Raw genomic sequence first — 20,358 nt, forward strand, 5'->3', positions numbered from 1 at the left:
ATTTTAGCTAGAGGCAAGTGTGAGCCAGGTCAGTCGAAAGTCAGGTTGGACCTGTGCTGGTCTACACTTATAGGGGCCGGTTTCACAGCGATGTTGTAAATATTCTACACTACTGGCCATTAAAATTGCTACACTACGAAGATTACGGGTTACAGACGCGAAATTTAACCGACAGGAAGAAGATGCTGTGATATGCAAACAATTAGCTTTTCAGAGCATTCACGCAAGGTTGGCGCTGGTGGCGACACCTACAACGTGCTGACATGAGGAAAGTTTCCAACCGATTTCTCATACACAAACAGCAGTTGACCAGCGTTGCCTGGTGGAACGTTGTTGTGATGCCTTGTGTAAGGAGGAGAAATGCGTACCATCACGTTTCCGGCTTTGATCAAGTTCGGATTGTAGAATATCGCGATTGCGGTTTATGGTATCGCGACGTTGCTGCTCACGTTGGTCGAGATCCAATGACTGTTAGCAGAATATGGAATCGGTGGGTTCAGGATAGTAATATGGAACGCCGTGCTGGATGCCAACGGCCTAGCAGTCGAGATGACAGGGATCTTATCTGCATGGCTGTAAGGGGTAGTACAGCCACGTCTCGCTCCCTGAGTCAACAGATGGGGACGTTTGCAAGACAACAACCATCTGCACGAACAGTTCGACGACGTTTGCATGGACTATCAGCTCGGAGACCATGGCTGCAGTTACCCTTGACGCTGCATCACAGACAGGAGCGTCTGCGATGGTGTACTCAACGACGAACTTGGGTGCACGAATGGTAAAACTTCATTTTTTCGGATGAATCCAGGTTCTGTTTACAGCATCATGATGGTCGCATCCGTGTTTGCCGACATCGCGGTGAACGCACATTGGAAGCGTGTATTCGTCATCGCCGTTTTGGCATATCACCCGGCGTGATGGTATGGGGTGCCATTGGTTACACGTCTCGGTCACCTCTTGTTCGCATTGACGGCACTTTGAACAGTGGACGTTACATTTCAGATGTGTTACGACCTGTGACTCTACCCTTCATTCGATCCCTGCGAAACCCTACATTTCAGCAGGATAGTGCACGATCGCATGTTGCAAGTCCTGTACGGGCTTTTCTGGATACAGAAAATGTTCGACTGCTGCCCTGGCCAGCATATTCTCCACATCTCTCACCAACTGAAAACGTCTGGTCAATGGTGGCCGAGCAACTGGTTCGTCCCAATACGCCAGTTACTACTCTTGATGAACTGTGGTATCGTGTTGAAGCTGCATGGACTGTACACGCCATCCAAGCTCTGTTTGACTCAATGCCCAGGCGTATGAAGGCCGTTATTACGGCCGGAGTTGGTTGTTCTGGGTACTGATTTCTCAGGATCTATGATCCCAAATTTCGTGAAAATGTAATCACATGTCAGTTCTAGTATAATATATTTGTCCAATGAATACCCGTTTATCATCTGCATTTCTTCTTGGTGTAGCAATTTTAATGGTCAGTAGTGTATATAAATCTGCTCTTTATTGCTATGTACTTGTTCGGGCTGTATTCCGCCTCTGGGGACGCACGCAACACTGGGGCAGGTACTTGGAGTATGCCCGGTCTGCCTGAAGGAGGGCAGTGACAGCGGTCTGCAGCGGGTCCAGGAAAGGGACGCGTTCGCTTCCCACCTGGCGTACCGGGGTCTGGGCGAGGCGTACACTGTGGGGTAGGTGGCAGCACTGCAGCGGCGCCAGAGTCGGCTGCGGGTGTTGCCATCCGGCAAGCACCACCAGCGGCAAGGTGCGGCACAGCATCCAGGAGGGCGCGGGTTCGAGTCCTGTCCTGGGAGCAGCAGCCCACGGGTGGCCGGTACTACCACCTTCGTCCCATGGTCGGACAGAGCAGGCCAAATGGGTTGGAGGGCGCCGGGGACCACGGACTGTAGCAGTCTCCGGAATCGCGGGCAGCTACGCGACGGAAGAGGCGGCGCGTCGGTGAGTGGCGACCGGGCAGGGTGCGGCCGCCTTCCAGCTGAGCGGCCTTAAAGACAAAGCAGAGGTGTCGGCATACCAGGAGTTGCTGACCTGGCTGGACTTACGGGACAACGCTACGGGCAGTACGCTGACACTATGCTGCACCCATCGTAGTACTGTAAATTATGTGATTAAAGTAATGCTACCGAATACCGCTGTATCACTCTGCACTGCCCCTTGACGCTATTGAACTTCCTTGGCCTCCTGACGAGATGCAGTGCGGTGGGTCCCAGCTACAGCTCTGAAAACTGGAGTCCTGCAATCGACCATCGACGCCCCGCAAAACAATTAAAAGAAGAAAGAATTATTAGCCTAACTACAGAATATATAAGGAACTTAAGCAATATTAATAAGATAAACAGAAATGAATAAATGCAAGAAAGTAGAGGAGTGTGAAGGAAAATACAATAGATGCAATCTTTACGAGTATGGTGGTACTGCATTTAAAAGGTAAAACACGGATTGAACAATGCACAAATAGAGGAAAAAATTATAATTTTACTCAAAATTATAAACAATACAAAGGACGTTCAAAAAGTATTGCACAGCCGTCTCTAATTTTTTTATGTTTTGCAGGAGGAGAATGAAATTTTTTGTGAACGTACTTGGAAAATTTAGCTGTAAGTTGGTGTACAAAAGTATTTTCTTTTATTTACAGGTGAGCCATAATGTACCGTGACGCAGATGTCAGGTCACGATAACGGTCGGTAATGGAGTCCCTCTTCGAGACCGGCGATGATTCTGCCACATCGATTCACAGCAAGTTGCTTCCTGTTTGTGGGAAGGACACAATGGATCGCAGCAGTATCCAGCGGTGGTTGCAGAGGTTTAAGGAAGGTGATTTCTCCCTACTGGACAATCCACGATGCGGCAGACCATCGACGGCAGTGGGTGATGTGAATAAGGAGACCATTGACCAAATCATACAAAATGACAGATGTGTGACGACACGACAGCTTGCTGAAATGGCTCGTTTGTCATTGGTCGTCTGAAGGCCCACCTGCGCGGTGAAACATTTGATAGTGAGAAAGACCTTATTTACTGTGTCAAACGTTGGTGTAAAAGTCAATCCCCAGAGTTTTACCAAAGTGCATTTACATCATAGAAAGGACGTTGGGCCAGATGCGTCACAGCCGATGGAGGCTACATTGAGTATGCTCAATGTATAGCTAAATGTTGCAAGTATGTTCACAAAAAATATCATTCGCGTCCTGCAAAAAATAAATAAATTAGAGACAACTGTGCAAAACATTTTGAACACTGTTTGTACTTGATGAAACAACTACATGAGATATTAAAGATAGAAAGTAATACAAGTGCCGGTTAAAAGAAAGTCTTAACAATTGAAACCCCAGTCTATATGGATTACATAGTCAATTTCAATAAAATAAAATAACTTCATGAATACAGGAAAATAGGAATATGTGGGAACAGACAGTGAAAATGTAATGAGAAACAGAGAGGATTATGTAAAGTTTAGGACGTAGGAAGTGTTGAGCTGTGTCTAGTCATTTAGGATTAGATCTGGACTGTGAGCTAGATGTTTGTTAATTTCCAGGGCTTCCAGTAAGGTTGCACTATAAAAGTATTACTGCAGAACAAAAGCAAACTAGCTCTTTTCATTTAGTATAATGCTGTTCTAACAAGAACCGCCGGAAGATTGAGTTAACATTCTTTTTCTAATCTCACTGTCGGTTAAGTATTTAATCTATTGCTGCTACTGTAGGAACTGACAAAAAATGCATATGGCAAATTTTATGTAACCAATTTAACATGAGAAAAGTGAGTGAAAAGCTGGTGCCGAAAATTCTCACGATCGCACAAAATGAATCTAGTGAAAATGTTTGTATTGACACTCTGAATACAATTGGAAACTATCCTAATTTCTTGAGAAGAGTGCTAGCATGTGACGATTCCTGGTTTCTCGCTTGTGACCCAGAAACTAAGCGCCAATCCATGCAGTGGAAGGACCCATCTTCACGGAGACTGTAACCGACCGGTTCGTACCAAACTGCCTGTTACAACGTTTCTAGCGAAGTACAGCATCCCAATGCTACACCTTATCCGCCTGATTAGCACCACACTATTTTCATCTATTCACCGTGATCACATCTGCCGTAAAAGGAACAACATTTCTGTCCTTTGAAGTAGTGAAAGAAAAGGAGGCACGAGCCATAAAGAGCCGGCCGCAGCGGTCGTGTGGTTCTAGGCGCTGCAGTCTGGAACCGCGAGACCGCTACGGTCGCAGGTTCGAATCCTGCTTCGGGCATGGATGTGTGTGATGTCCTTAGGTTAGTTAGGTTTAACTAGTTCTGAGTTCTAGGGGACTAATGACCTCAGAAGTTGAGTCCCATAGTGCTCAGAGCCATTTGAACCATCGAGTCATAAAGGATCTTACACAGGAAGACTTCCTGCACTGTTTCGATTAATGTAAAATTCGTATGGAGCGCCGTAGGATTAGAGGAGGGCATTATATTGAGGGTGGCTATTACTAAATACAGTGACGGAAAAATGTAATAGCAAAAAATAATTAATATAGAATAATGAAATTTCGTAAATACATTTGTCGCGTAACATATTAAAATGATTGATATTGCAAATTCACACGTTATTGTAAGCCCGCTGCAAGCAATTACAAATGTGAAATACTGGTACATTAACAACTAGTGTAAACGCCAGAATGTTGAAAGCAAGCATGCTAACGTGCATGCACTAAGTTGTGTTGTGTTTGTGGGTCAGTCAGCACAGGGACGGGTAAATCTGTTTGTGGATGACGCTGCAGCTGTCGTCCGACGGAGTCTTGTATGAGCTCGATTTGAGACAGATCTTGTGATCGAGCAGGCCAAGGCAACTTCTCGTACCATATAGAGCATGTTAGCTTACAGCAGCGGTGTGTGGGAGAGCGTTACCCGGCTGGAAAACATCCGCTGGAATACTTTTCATGAATGGTAGCACAACATATCGAATTACCAGACTGACGTACAGACTTGCAGTCAGGGTGCGTGTGATAACCACGAAAATGCTCCTGCTGTCGTACGAAATCGCACTCCGGACCATAACTCCAGGTGAATGTCCAGTGTGTCTAGCATGGCTGCAGGCCCCAAACTGGCCTCTTTCTAACCACTACACACCCATCACTGGCACCGAGCAGAACCAGCTTTCATCAGAAAGCACAACAGACCTCTACCATGCCCTTCAATGAGCTCCCGCTTGACGGCACTGATGTCGCAAGTGACCGTGGTTTGGGGTCAGTAAAGTGCACGCTATAGGGCGTCTGCCTAGGAACTGTCTTCTGTGACCACTGCTGCCAGCGATCACTGCTGCCAGCAATCACTGCTGCCAGCAATCACGTACGGTGGCTGCATTCCTACCAAGTCTTTCTGCAATACCGCAGAAGGAACATCCAGCTTTTGTAGACCTATTACACAAGACCTCGTTGATAAAGAGTCACCTAAAAGGCGTTTTTGACCTACATGAACTCACGACTTCCAGTCTCAAAGGAAATTAGCTCTCGCGACTGTTAAAGCGTGTTTTTAAAGCGAACCTGATTTGCAGTGGCGCTACTACCTTCACTCTGACGTAGCTGACGTGAAACGTGAATACATACAGGGTGTTTAAAAAATGACCGGTATATTTGAAACGGCAATAAAAACTAAACGAGCAGCGATAGATATACACCGTTTGTTGCAATATGCTTGGGACAACAGTACATTTTCAGGCAGACAAACTTTCGAAATTACAGTAGTTACAATTTTCAACAACAGATGGCGCTGCGGTCTGGGAAACTCTATAGTACGATATTTTCCACATATCCACCATGCGTAGCAATAATATGGCGTAGTCTCTGAATGAAATTACCCGAAACCTTTGACAACGTGTCTGGCGGAATGGCTTCACATGCAGATGAGATGTACTACTTCAGCTGTTCAATTGTTTCTGGATTCTGGTGGTACACCTGGTCTTTCAAGTGTCCCCACAGAAAGAAGTCACAGGGGTTCATGTCTGGCGAATAGGGAGGCCAATCCACGCCGCCTCCTGTATGTTTCGGATAGCCCAAAGCAATCACACGATCATCGAAATATTCATTCAGGAAATTAAAGACGTCGGCCGTGCGATGTGGCCGGGCACCATCTTGCATAAACCACGAGGTGTTCGCAGTGTCGTCTAAGGCAGTTTGTACCGCTACAAATTCACGAAGAATGTCCAGATAGCGTGATGCAGTAATCGTTTCGGATCTGAAAAATGGGCCAATGATTCCTTTGGAAGAAATGGCGGCTCAGACCTGTACTTTTTGAGGATGCACGGACGATGGGACTGCAACATGGGGCTTTTCGGTTCCCCATATGCGCCAGTTCTGTTTATTGACGAAGCCGTCCAGGTAAAAATAAGCTTCGTCAGTAAACCAAATGCTGCCCACATGCATATCGCCGTCATCAATCCTATGCACTATATCGTTAGCGAATGTCTCTCGTGCAGCAATGGTAGCGGCGCTGAGGGGTTGCCGCGTTTGAATTTTGTATGGATAGAGGTGTAAACTCTGGCGCATGAGACGATACGTGGACGTTGGCGTCATTTGGACCACAGCTGCAACACGGCGAACGGAAACCCGAGGCCGCTGTTGGATCACCTGCTGCACTAGCTGCGCGTTGCCCTCTGTGGTTGCGTACGCGGTCGCCCTACTTTTCCAGCACGTTCATCCGTCACGTTCCCAGACCGTTGAAATTTTTCAAACAGATCCTTTATTGTATCGCTTTTCGGTCCTTCGGTTACATTAAACCTCCGTTGAAAACTTCGTGTTGTTGCAACAACACTGTGTTCTTGGCGGTGGAATTCCAACACCAGAAAAATCCTCTGTTCTAAGGAATAAACCATGTTGCCTACAGCACACTTGCACGTTGTGAACAGCACACGCTTACAGCAGAAAGACGACGTACAGAATGGCGCACCCACAGACTGCGTTGTCTTCTATATCTTTCACATCACTTGCAGCGTCATCTGTTGTTGAAAATTGTAACTACTGCAGTTTCGAAAGTTTGTCCGCCTGAAAATGTACTGTTGTCCCATGCATATTGCAACAAACGGTGTATTTCTATCGCTGCTCGTTTAGTTTTTATTGCCGTTTCAAATATACCGGTCATTTTTGAAACACCCTGTATCATGTAGTAACACGCTTACCTACTTCCATTTATGTCTCACAACTCCCTCTTGGTGTTGCGATTTTTTTTTCCTGTCAGTGTATCTATGTTTCTGAAATAAAATGTTTTACAGCAACATTCCCCGTATTTTATAGCCTCACCTTCTACACTAATTCAAGACATACCCTGGTACCAGTTAAACTTGGTTCTTAGTTATGCTGTGCAACAGTTGCAGCGTTCTTCCAGAAAAGGCCACAACCATCACCAGCATTGGAGCTGCTTGCTCTTCAGTTCACATACAGGCTACACTGTCTGTCTTACTGGCCGTTAGAAAAACGTTGGCTCACTAATAGACTGCATTGTGAACTTTACATTCTGTCGTGTTTTGTTTGTACCGTTTATAGTTCCCCTTTTTTGTTTTGTTTACATTAACACTGCCAAAGGCATATATTCTAGTTACGTGTTTACGGCGACGTTACATTCCCAAAGTAAGAAAGAAAATGACAAGAAATCCCTACGACAGATGATGGTTTCAACTGAATTAAGCGAGCTGTGTCAGAAAATGATGAGGAAACCCAGCCATTGGCAACGTGGAATTCAATAAAGTGAGCTGAGTATCGCGACGTAAAACACCCAGTTCAGTAGTCGTATATACAGCACCACTATTGCTAAACTATCTATACAGTTGCTCCTGATATTCATTTATTTATGTATTCACTTATTTGCTGGTGTTGAATTTTGACCCACTGTCTACGTAGTGTAGCAGGCCCTGTTATTTCTATTATTATAAATGTTTAACTACGGAACAAAATAAGGATCGAGTGACATTATACTGAGTGCACTATCCGAAAATTACCTCGAGCAATTAAACAGAGAACCGACTCGTGGAGATAACATCTTGGACCTACTGATAACAAACAGACCCGAACTTTTCGACTCTGTAAGTGCAGAACAGGGAATCAGTGATCATAAGGCCGTTGCAGCATCCCTGAATATGGAAGTTAATAGGAATATAAAAAAAGGGAGGAAGGTTTATCTGTTTAGCAAGAGTAATAGAAGGCAGATTTCAGACTACCTAACAGATCAAAACGAAAATTTCTGTTCCGACACTGACAATGTTGAGTGTTTATGGAAAAAGTTCAAGGCAATCGTAAAATGCGTTTTAGACAGGTACGTGCCGAGTAAAACTGTGAGGGACGGGAAAAACCCACCGTGGTACAACAACAAAGTTAGGAAACTACTGCGAAAGCAAAGAGAGCTTCACTGCAAATATAAACGCAGCCAAAACCTCTCAGACAAACAGAAGCTAAACGATGTCAAAGTTAGCGTAAGGAGGGCTATGCGTGAAGCCTTCAGTGAATTCGAAAGTAAAATACTAGGTACCGACTTGACAGAAAATCCTAGGAAGTTCTGGTCTTACGTTAAATCAGTAAGTGGCTCGAAACATCATGTCCAGACACTCCGGGATGATGATGGCATTGAAACAGAGGATGACAAGCGTAAAGCTGAAATACTAAACACCTTTTTCCAAAGCTGTTTCACAGAGGAAGACCGCACTGCAGTTCCTTCTCTAAATCCTCGCACCAACGAAAAAATGGCTGACATCGAAATAAGTGTCCAAGGAATAGAAAAGCAACTGGAATCACTCAACAGAGGAAAGTCCACTGGACCTGACGGGATACCAATTCGATTCTACACAGAGTACGCGAAAGAACTTGCCCCCCTTCTAACAGCCGTGTACCGCAAGTCTCTAGAGGAACAGAAGGTTCCAAGTGATTGGAAAAGAGCACAGGTAGTCCCAGTCTTCAAAAAGGGTCGTCGAGCAGATGCGCAAAACTATAGATCTATATCTCTGACGTCGATCTGTTGTAGAATTTTAGAACATGTCTTTTGCTCGAGTATCATGTCGTTTTTGGAAACTCAGAATCTACTATGTAGGAATCAACATGGATTCCGGAAACAGCGATCGTGTGAAACCCAACTCGCTTTATTTGTTCATGAGACCCAGAAAATATTAGATACGGGCTCCCAGGTAGATGCTATTTTTCTTGACTTCCGGAAGGCGTTCGATACAGTTCCGCACTGTCGCCTGATAAACAAAGTAAGAGCCTACGGAATATCAGACCAGCTGTGTGGCTGGATTGAAGAGTTTTTAGCAAACAGAACACAGCATGTTGTTATCAACGGAGAGACGTCTACAGACATTAAAGTAACCTCTGGCGTGCCACAGGGGAGTGTTATGGGACCATTGCTTTTCACAATATATATAAATGACCTAGTAGATAGTGTCGGAAGTTCCATGCGGCTTTTCGCGGATGATGCTGTAGTATACAGAGAAGTTGCAGCATTAGAAAATTGTAGCGAAATGCAGGAAGATCTGCAGCGGATAGGCACTTGGTGCAGGGAGTGGCAACTGACCCTTAATATAGACAAATGTAATGTATTGCGAATACATAGAAAGAAGGATCCTTTATTGTATGATTATATGATAGCGGAACAAACACTGGTAGCAGTTACTTCTGTAAAATATCTGGGAGTATGCGTGCGGAACGATTTGAAGTGGAATGATCATATAAAATTAATTGTTGGTAAGGCGGGTACCAGGTTGAGATTCATTGGGAGAGTCCTTAGAAAATGTAGTCCATCAACAAAGGAGGTGGCTTACAAAACACTCGTTCGACCTATACTTGAGTATTGCTCATCAGTGTGGGATCCGTACCAGATCGGGTTGACGGAGGAGATAGAGAAGATCCAAAGAAGAGCGGCGCGTTTCGTCACAGGGTTATTTGGTAACCGTGATAGCGTTACGGAGATGTTTAACAAACTCAAGTGGCAGACTCTGCAAGAGAGGCGCTCTGCATCGCGGTGTAGCTTGCTCGCCAGGTTTCGAGAGGGTGCGTTTCTGGATGAGGTATCGAATATATTGCTTCCCCCTACTTACACCTCCCGAGGAGATCACGAATGTAAAATTAGAGAGATTAGAGCGCGCACAGAGGCTTTCAGACAGTCGTTCTTCCCGCGAACCATACGCGACTGGAACAGGAAAGGGAGATAATGACAGTGGCATGTAAAGTGCCCTCCGCCACACACCGTTGGGTGGCTTGCGGAGTATAAATGTAAATGTAAATGTAAATGTAAATGTAAAAAGGATACTATTTATCTGTGTTATGTTAAAGGTACCAGTTAGTTGAATGTAGTCAATTACAGTCATTGGAAAAGGAATGGACAAGGTACAGGGACACAGTACTAGAAGTGGCTAAAGAATGTCTTGGAACAGTAGTGTGTAAGCAAACAGCTTGGTGGAATGATACAGTCAAGGCAGCCTGTAAAAGGAAAAAGAAGGCGTATCAAAAATGGCTACATACCAGAACCCAGGTAGACAGAGAAAGTTATGTTCAAGAAAGAAACAAAGCCAAACACATAATTGCAGCATCCAAGAAGAAATCGTGGGAAGACTTTGGAAACAGGTTGGAGACTATGGGTCAAGCTGCTGGAAAACCATTCTGGAGTGTAATTAGCAGTCTTCGAAAGGGAGGTAAGAAGGAAATGACAAGTATTTTGGACAGGTCAGGAAAACTGCTGGTGAATCCTGTGGATGCCTTGGGCAGATGGAGGGAATATTTTGAAGAGTTGCTCAATGTAGGTGAAAATGCGATCAGTAATGTTTCTGATTTCGAGGTAGAATGGGATAGGAATGATGATGGAAATAGGATCACATTTGAGGAAGTGGAAAAAATGATCAATAGATTGCAGTGCAATAAAGCGGCTGGGGTGGATGAAATGAAGTCGGAACTCATCAAATACAGTGGAATGTCAGGTCTTAAATGGCTACACAGGATAATTGAAATGGCCTGGGAGTCGGGACAGGCTCCATCAGACTGGACAAAAGCAGTAATCACACCAATCTTTAAACATGGAAACAGAAAAGATTGTAACAACTACAGAGGTATCTCTTTAATCAGCGTTGTGGGTAAAATCTTCTCAGGTATTGTTGAAAGGAAAGTTCTAGTATTAGTTGAGGACCAACTGGATGAAAATCAGTGTGGCTTTAGGCCTCTTAGAGGTTGTCAGGACCAGATCTTTAGCTTACGGCAAATAATGGAGAAGTGTTATGAGTGGAACAGGGAATTGTATCTATGCCTTATAGATCTAGAAAAGGCATATGATCGGGTTCCTAGGAGGAAGTTATTGTCTGTTCTACAAGATTATGGAATAGGAGGCAAACTTTCGCAAGCAATTAAAGATCTTTACATAGATAGTCAGGCAGCAGTTAGAGTTGACGGTAAATTGAGTTCAATGTTCAGAGTAGTTTCATGGGTAAGACAAGGCTGCAACCTGTCTCCACTGTTGTTCATATTATTTATGGATCATATGTTGAAAACAATAGACTGGCTGGGTGAGATTAAGATATGTGAACACAAAATAAGCAGTCCTGCATATGCGGATGACTTAGTTGTGATGGCAGATTCGATTGAAAGTTTGCAAAGTAATATTTCAGAGCTAGATCAGAAATGTAAGGACTATGGTATGAAGATTAGCATCTCCAAAACGAAAGTAATGTCATTGGGTAAGAAATATAAACGGATTGAGTACCAAATAGGAGGAACAAAGTTAGAACAGGTGGACGGTGTCAAGTACTTAGGATGCATATTCTCACAGGACGGTAACATAGTGAAAGAACTGGAAGCGAGATGTAGCAAAGCTAATGCAGTGAGCGCTCAGCTACGATCTACTCTCTTCTGCAAGAAGGAAGTCAGTACCAAGACTAAAGTTATCTGTGCACCGTTCAATCTTTCGACCAACTTTGTTGTATGGGAGCGAAATCTGGGTGGATTCAGGTTACCTTATCAACAAGGTTGAGGTTACGGATATGAAAGTAGCTAGGATGATTGCAGGTACCAGTAGATGGGAACAATGGCAGGAGGGTGTCCACAATGAGGAAATCAAAGAAAACTGGGAATGAACTCTATAGATGTAGCAGTCAGGGTGAACAGGCTTAGATGGTGGGGTCATGTTACACGCATGGGAGAAGCAAGGTTACCCAAGAGACTCATGGATTCAGCAGTAGAGGGTAGTGTGCTCCCTGCCGCCGTTGGATAAGCAGCTGCAGCAGCAAGTCGTATACTCCTAGCTCACTCATTTGTTACATAGTTTAATTCTTAATTTCTTTGCGTGTTTTTGGTACTTGCATTGTTTAATTCATAAATTTCGGGCGTATTATAGTATTTGAGAGTTGTAGCATCGCGTTTTAGTACCTGAATAGTGTAAATTCGCGTAGTCGTCTGTCAACTGTTTTTGTTTTGAACGGCCAGTGTCGGTTGGTCACAGTCAGTGTGCTCCCTGCCGCCGTTGGATAAGCAGCTGCAGCAGCAAGTCGTATACTCCTAGCTCACTCATTTGTTACATAGTTTAATTCTTAATTTCTTTGCGTGTTTTTGGTACTTGCATTGTTTAATTCATAAATTTCGGGCGTATTATAGTATTTGAGAGTTGTAGCATCGCGTTTTAGTACCTGAATAGTGTAAATTCGCGTAGTCGTCTGTCAACTGTTTTTGTTTTGAACGGCCAGTGTCGGTTGGTCACAGTCAGTGTGCTCCCTGCCGCCGTTGGATAAGCAGCTGCAGCAGCAAGTCGTATACTCCTAGCTCACTCATTTGTTACATAGTTTAATTCTTAATTTCTTTGCGTGTTTTTGGTACTTGCATTGTTTAATTCATAAATTTCGGGCGTATTATAGCATTTGAGAGTTGTAGCATCGCGTTTTAGTACCTGAATAGTGTAAATTCGCGTAGTCGTCTGTCAACTGTTTTTGTTTTGAACGGCCAGTGTCGGTTGGTCACAGTCAGTGTGCTCCCTGCCGCCGTTGGATAAGCAGCTGCAGCAGCAAGTCGTATACTCCTAGCTCACTCATTTGTTACATAGTTTAATTCTTAATTTCTTTGCGTGTTTTTGGTACTTGCATTGTTTAATTCATAAATTTCGGGCGTATTATAGTATTTGAGAGTTGTAGCATCACGTTTTAGTACTCGAATAGTGTTAAATCGCGTAGTCTCCTTCCGCCGCCGAGCAGTGTGTCAGCAGTGCACAAGTGGCAGCATTACTGCATTTACTAGGCAATCTTGTATTTTAATAACCGCTTCAATTTTGTGTCGTTTTGTTTGCGCTCTCTGTAGATTAGTTCAGACGTTCTTTGCACAGTTTTTAGCATGGATAGGGACTGCAACTGCTGTGTTCGGATGCAGGCTGAGTTGGCATCCCTTCGCTCCCAGCTTCAGGCAGTGTTGGCTTCGGTCACACAGCTTGAGGCTGTTGCCAATGGACATCACTGTGGGGGTCCGGATGGGGGTTTGTCGGGGACGGCCAGCTCGTCCCACGCATCCCCCGATCGGACTACGACTGTGGTTGCCCGGGATACTGCCCGCATTGAGGCTGATCCCTCACCTGTGGTAGAGTGGGAGGTCGTCTCAAGGTGTGGCAGGGGGCGAAAGACATTCCGGAGGGCTGAACGGAAGGCCTCTCCAGTTTGTCTGACGAACCGGTTTCAGGCTCTGTCTCAGGCTGATACTAATCTTCAGCCTGTCATGGCTGCTTGTCCTGTTCCAGAGGTTGCCCCTCAGTCTGCAAGATCCGGGCAGTCGCAGAGGGTGGGCTTACTGGTAGTTGGGAGCTCCAACGTCAGGCGCGTAATGGGGCCCCTTAGGGATATGGCAGCAAGGGAGGGGAAGAAAACCAAAGTGCACTCCGTGTGCATACCGGGGGGAGTCATTCCAGATGTGGAAAGGGTCCTTCCGGATGCCATGAAGGGTACAGGGTGCACCCATCTGCAGGTGGTCGCTCATGTCGGCACCAATGATGTGTGTCGCTATGGATCGGAGGAAATCCTCTCTGGCTTCCGGCGGCTATCTGATTTGGTGAAGACTGCCAGTCTCGCTAGCGGGATGAAAGCAGAGCTCACCATCTGCAGCATCGTCGACAGGACTGACTGCGGACCTTTGGTACAGAGCCGAGTGGAGGGTCTGAATCAGAGGTTGAGACGGTTCTGCGACCATGTGGGCTGCAGATTCCTCGACTTGCGCCATAGGGTGGTGGGGTTTCGGGTTCCGCTGGATAGGTCAGGAGTCCACTACACGCAACAAGCGGCTACACGGGTAGCAGGGGTTGTGTGGCGTGGGCTGGGCGGTTTTTTAGGTTAGATGGCCTCGGGCAAGTGCAGAAAGGGCAACAGCCTCAACGGGTGCGGGGCAAAGTCAGGACATGCGGGGACCAAGCAGCAATCGGTATTGTAATTGTAAACTGTCGAAGCTGCGTTGGTAAAGTACCGGAACTTCAAGCGCTGATAGAAAGCACCGAAGCTGAAATCGTTATAGGTACAGAAAGCTGGCTGAAGCCAGAGATAAATTCTGCCGAAATTTTTACAAAGGCACAGACGGTGTTTAGAAAGGATAGATTGCATGCAACCGGTGGCGGAGTGTTCGTCGCTGTTAGTAGTAGTTTATCCTGTAGTGAAGTAGAAGTGGATAGTTCCTGTGAATTATTATGGGTGGAGGTTACACTCAACAACCGAGCAAGGTTAATAATTGGCTCCTTTTACCGACCCCCCGACTCAGCAGCATTAGTGGCAGAACAACTGAGAGAAAATTTGGAATACATTTCACATAAATTTTCTCAGCATGTTATGGTCTTAGGTGGAGATTTCAATTTACCAGATATAGACTGGGACACTCAGATGTTTAGGACGGGTGGTAGGGACAGAGCATCGAGTGACATTATACTGAGTGCACTATCCGAAAATTACCTCGAGCAATTAAACAGAGAACCGACTCGTGGAGATAACATCTTGGACCTACTGATAACAAACAGACCCGAACTTTTCGACTCTGTAAGTGCAGAACAGGGAATCAGTGATCATAAGGCCGTTGCAGCATCCCTGAATATGGAAGTTAATAGGAATATAAAAAAAGGGAGGAAGGTTTATCTGTTTAGCAAGAGTAATAGAAGGCAGATTTCAGACTACCTAACAGATCAAAACGAAAATTTCTGTTCCGACACTGACAATGTTGAGTGTTTATGGAAAAAGTTCAAGGCAACCGTTAAATGCGTTTTAGACAGGTACGTGCCGAGCAAAACTGTGAGGGACGGGAAAAACCCACCGTGGTACAACAACAAAGTTAGGAAACTACTGCGAAAGCAAAGAGAGCTTCACTCCAAGTTTAAACGCAGCCAAAACCTCTCAGACAAACAGAAGCTAAACGATGTCAAAGTTAGCGTAAGGAGGGCTATGCGTGAAGCGTTCAGTGAATTCGAAAGTAAAATACTAGGTACCGACTTGACAGAAAATCCTAGGAAGTTCTGGTCTTACGTTAAATCAGTAAGTGGCTCGAAACATCATGTCCAGACACTCTGGGATGATGATGGCATTGAAACAGAGGATGACAAGCGTAAAGCTGAAATACTAAACACCTTTTTCCAAAGCTGTTTCACAGAGGAAGACCGCACTGCAGTTCCTTCTCTAAATCCTCGCACCAACGAAAAAATGGCTGACATTGAAATAAGTGTCCAAGGAATAGAAAAGCAACTGGAATCACTCAACAGAGGAAAGTCCACTGGACCTGACGGGATACCAATTCGATTCTACACAGAGTACGCGAAAGAACTTGCCCCCCTTCTAACAGCCGTGTACCACAAGTCTCTAGAGGAACAGAAGGTTCCAAATGATTGGAAAAGAGCACAGGTAGTCCCAGTCTTCAAGAAGGGTCGTCGAGCAGATGCGCAAAACTATAGACCTATCTCTCTGACGTCGATCTGTTGTAGAATTTTAGAACATGTCTTTTGCTCGAGTATCATGTCGTTTTTGGAAACTCAGAATCTACTATGTAGGAATCAACATGGATTCCGGAAACAGCGATCGTGTGAAACCCAACTCGCATTATTTGTTCATGAAACCCAGAAAATATTAGATACAGGCTCCCAGGTAGATGCCATTTTCCTTGACTTCCGGAAGGCGTTCGATACAGTTCCGCACTGTCGTCTGATAAACAAAGTAAGAGCCTACGGAATATCAGACCAGCTGTGTGGCTGGAATGAAGAGTTTTTAGCAAACAGAACACAGCATGTTGTTCTCAATGGAGAGACATCTACAGACGTTAAAGTAACCTCTGGCGTGCCACAGGGGAGTGTTATGGGACCATTGCTTTTCACAATATATATAAATGACCTAGTAGATAGTGTCGGAAGTTCCATGCGGCTTTTCGCGGATGATGCTGTAGTATACAGAGAAGTTGCAGCATTAGAAAATTGTAGCGAAATGCAGGAAGATCTGCAGCGGATAGGCACTTGGTGCAGGGAGTGGCAACTGACCCTTAACATAGACAAATGTAATGTATTGCGAATACATAGAAAGAAGGATCCTTTATTGTATGATTATATGATAGCGGAACAAACACTGGTAGCAGTTACTTCTGTAAAATATCTGGGAGTATGCGTGCGGAACGATTTGAAGTGGAATGATCATATAAAATTAATTGTTGGTAAGGCGGGTACCAGGTTGAGATTCATTGGGAGAGTCCTTAGAAAATGTAGTCCATCAACAAAGGAGGTGGCTTACAAAACACTCGTTCGACATATACTTGAGTATTGCTCATCAGTGTGGGATCCGTACCAGATCGGGTTGACGGAGGAGATAGAGAAGATCCAAAGAAGAGCGGCGCGTTTCGTCACAGGGTTATTTGGTAACCGTGATAGCGTTACGGAGATGTTTAACAAACTCAAGTGGCAGACTCTGCAAGAGAGGCGCTCTGCATCGCGGTGTAGCTTGCTCGCCAGGTTTCGAGAGGGTGCGTTTCTGGATGAGGTATCGAATATATTGCTTCCCCCTACTTATACCTCCCGAGGAGATCACGAATGTAAAATTAGAGAGATTAGAGCGCGCACAGAGGCTTTCAGACAGTCGTTCTTCCCGCGAACCATACGCGACTGGAACAGGAAAGGGAGATAATGACAGTGGCACGTAAAGTGCCCTCCGCCACACACCGTTGGGTGGCTTGCGGAGTATAAATGTAGATGTAGATGTAGATGTAGGAGGAGTCGGGGCAGACCGAGGAGAAGGTACCAGGATTCGGTTAAGAATGATTTTGAAGTAATAGGTTTAACATCAGAAGAGGCACCAATGTTAGCACTGAATAGGGGATCATGGAGGAACTGTATAAGGGGGGCTATGCTCCAGACTGAACGCTGAAAGGCATAATCAGTCTTAAATGATGATGATGATGATGATGATGTTAATGTGTTACTGAACAACGTCTAAACTTCTTGCGATAATACGTTCGTGTGTCCGTATGCTATACAACTAGGGGAGGAATAAATAAATAAATAACATATAAAAGGCAGTGTCCTGACTGACTGACTCATTATGGCCCAGCGCAAACTGCTAAGGATGGAAATTATAAATCTAGGTGTCGTTTAAGAAGGGGTTTATGGAAATTCCACCATTAAGAGCGTGAAACAGGGGACGTAAAGTTTTTGAAAACATGTCGCTATTAATGCAACTTTTAAGCTAGAGCCATGATAATTGGTATTTGATTTCTCCGACAAAAATAAAGGAATGAGATGGGCATACAAAAACTGCAACAGCGTCTACAAAAATGCATCGACAGAAATGGTGATTATGTCGAAAAATAGCTAAATGTTCAAGATGTCAACTGATGTAAACCACTGTAGAAATAAACAGGTCAATGTACTTAAAAAATGGGAGACCTTACTTTTGGGATTACCCTAATAGGTATGGAGGGAACGAGGAGATACCGTGACCACCGCCAGAGACCCATTTATTTGGGTACGGATGCACACCAATCCCTATCTCTTGCGAGAATATGAAATGGCGAGTAAAGAGTTCGTGGGTAGGTGACACTACGCTAGTAGTTTGTAACGGGATGGGAATTTCGGTGGGTGGGAAGTGTGCTTGGAGACCGAGGCTATTAAGGTGACAGCTTACGTTAGACGGGAGATCCGGGTTCGAGTCCCAGCCAGCACAAATTTTCACCAGTTGCCATTGATTCATTTCAATGCTGAAATGCAGCTAACGTCATTGAAAACCTTTGAATAAGTGTTGAGAAGTGTTGGGGAAAGTAGAAACCTCTTAGACACCACAAGAAGGGCAAAAAAGTTGGCTAGGACACACTACGGAAAACTCCAGTAATCAGTTCCAGGAATTATGAAGGGAAAGAGTGAAATAAGACAAGATGATATGCTATTAAAGACATTGTCGAGGAGGAAAGCAATAACTACTTGAAACTGAAGAAAAAAGCACGAGGCCGGCAGATATGGCTACTTCTCATACCTGGACCTGCCGCAAGGGAGAGCAACTGCTGATGATGAAAATGACATCAATGTCTGTAAACTTGGTTGCTCTAGTCCGGAAGAGCTGCCTTTTCACTGAAACGAATATCTCGTTTCTCTTAGTCCACGGCTTCTACATTTCGTATCTCTGGTTATTGTTTCTTCGTCGTGATATCTGATACAAATGAATTTCCCAGCCAGCTCCAAACAGCGTGAAGCAGCCGCAGTGCGGCAACCGCTCAACCGTCTTGGGGGTGGCGGCGTCCTTGTTGGTCGGTAGCAACACGAAACTGCATCGGCAGATGGCAGCCCTTCCTCCCTCGTCCTCTCGGCTGCGCACAAATTTAATGAGGTGCTCGGCGGTGTCTCGAGGACACTCTTTGAGAATAACCGCCGATAAGGTTGGTTCATTAAGACACGTTGCGCTGGGTGCTTTTCATCTCGTCTTACCAATTAAATATTTTTGTAAGACTCAGTGATAATAAGAGTTCCCACACCCAGTGGCTGGAAAACACTTCCGCGACCCTCTTTTATAGTACTGCACACTAGACTTGAGACAGTGAAGGCGCTATTTTCATTATTCTAGGGGAGAGCCTGTTTTCGCCGGCCGCTGTGGCAAAGAGGTTCTAGGTGCTTCAGTCCGGAACCACACTGCTGCTACGGTCGCAGGTTCGAATCCTGCCTCGGGCATGGATGTGTGTGATGTCCTTAGGTTAGTTAGGTTTAAGTAGTTCTAAGTTCTAGGGGACTGATGACCTTAGAAGTTAAGTCCCATAGTGCTCAGAGCCATTTGAACCATTTTTTTCTTGGAGCCATTTGAACCATTTTTAGAGCCTGTTTTCATGAAGCCTTGCACGTGATACCAATGCTACTAGTCCATTACATGAATAACTCTTAGCTTTCGATGCCGTGTCTTCTGTTATTGAGCCATTTTTTTCCGACATCTGAAAGAATATGTTCATAAAGTGTGCTTCTTACATTCCTCTTATAACCATCTAAGATCTACATCTAGATACATACTCGGCAAGTCACCATATGATTCCCAGCGGAGTTACCTTATACCACTATTAGTCATTCCTTCTCCTGTTCCGGCCAATGGCATTGCCGCAGTGGTAACACCGGTTCCCGTCAGAACACCGAAGTTAAGCGCTGTCGGGCTTGGCTAGCACTTGCATGGGTCACCGTCCCAGTCTACATAGCGCTGTTGCCAAGCGTGGTGCATTCAATACTTGTGAGGTCAATAATTGAGGAGCTGCTTGACTGAGGAGCAACGTTCTGTTCACGAAAACGTCAACGGCCGGGAGAGCGGTTTGCTGAGCACCTGCCGCCCATATCCACATTGAGCGACGCCTATCGGCTTAGCATGAGACGGCGGCCGGTGAGTACTGCTGGGCATTTCGGGGCATATTCGGAGTACACAATACGGAGTACTTTCATGTTCGATTCACAAATAGAGAGACGGAAAACGCCTCCGTAAGAGCCCTAATTTCTCTTATCTAATCTTTGCGCCCCTTACCACTTGTGTGGAAAAATTTGGAGTAGGTATTAAAATCCATGGAGAAGAAATAAAAACTTTGAGGTTCGCCGATGACATTGTAATTCTGTCAGAGACAGCAAAGGACTTGGAAGAGCAATTGAACGGAATGGATGGTGCCTTGAAGGGAGGATATAAGATGAACATCAACAAAAGCAAAACGAGGATAATGGAATGTAGTCGAATTAAGTCGGGTGATGTTGAGGGTATTAGATTAGGAAATGAGACACTTAAAGTAGTAAAGGAGTTTTGCTATTTGGGGAGCAAAATAACTGATGATGGTCGAAGTAGAGAGGATATAAAATGTAGACTGGCAATGGCAAGGAAAGCGTTTCTGAAGAAGAGAAATTTGTT

Source organism: Schistocerca cancellata, chromosome 1, assembly GCF_023864275.1.
Source record: "Schistocerca cancellata isolate TAMUIC-IGC-003103 chromosome 1, iqSchCanc2.1, whole genome shotgun sequence".
Lineage (NCBI taxonomy): Eukaryota > Metazoa > Arthropoda > Insecta > Orthoptera > Acrididae > Schistocerca > Schistocerca cancellata.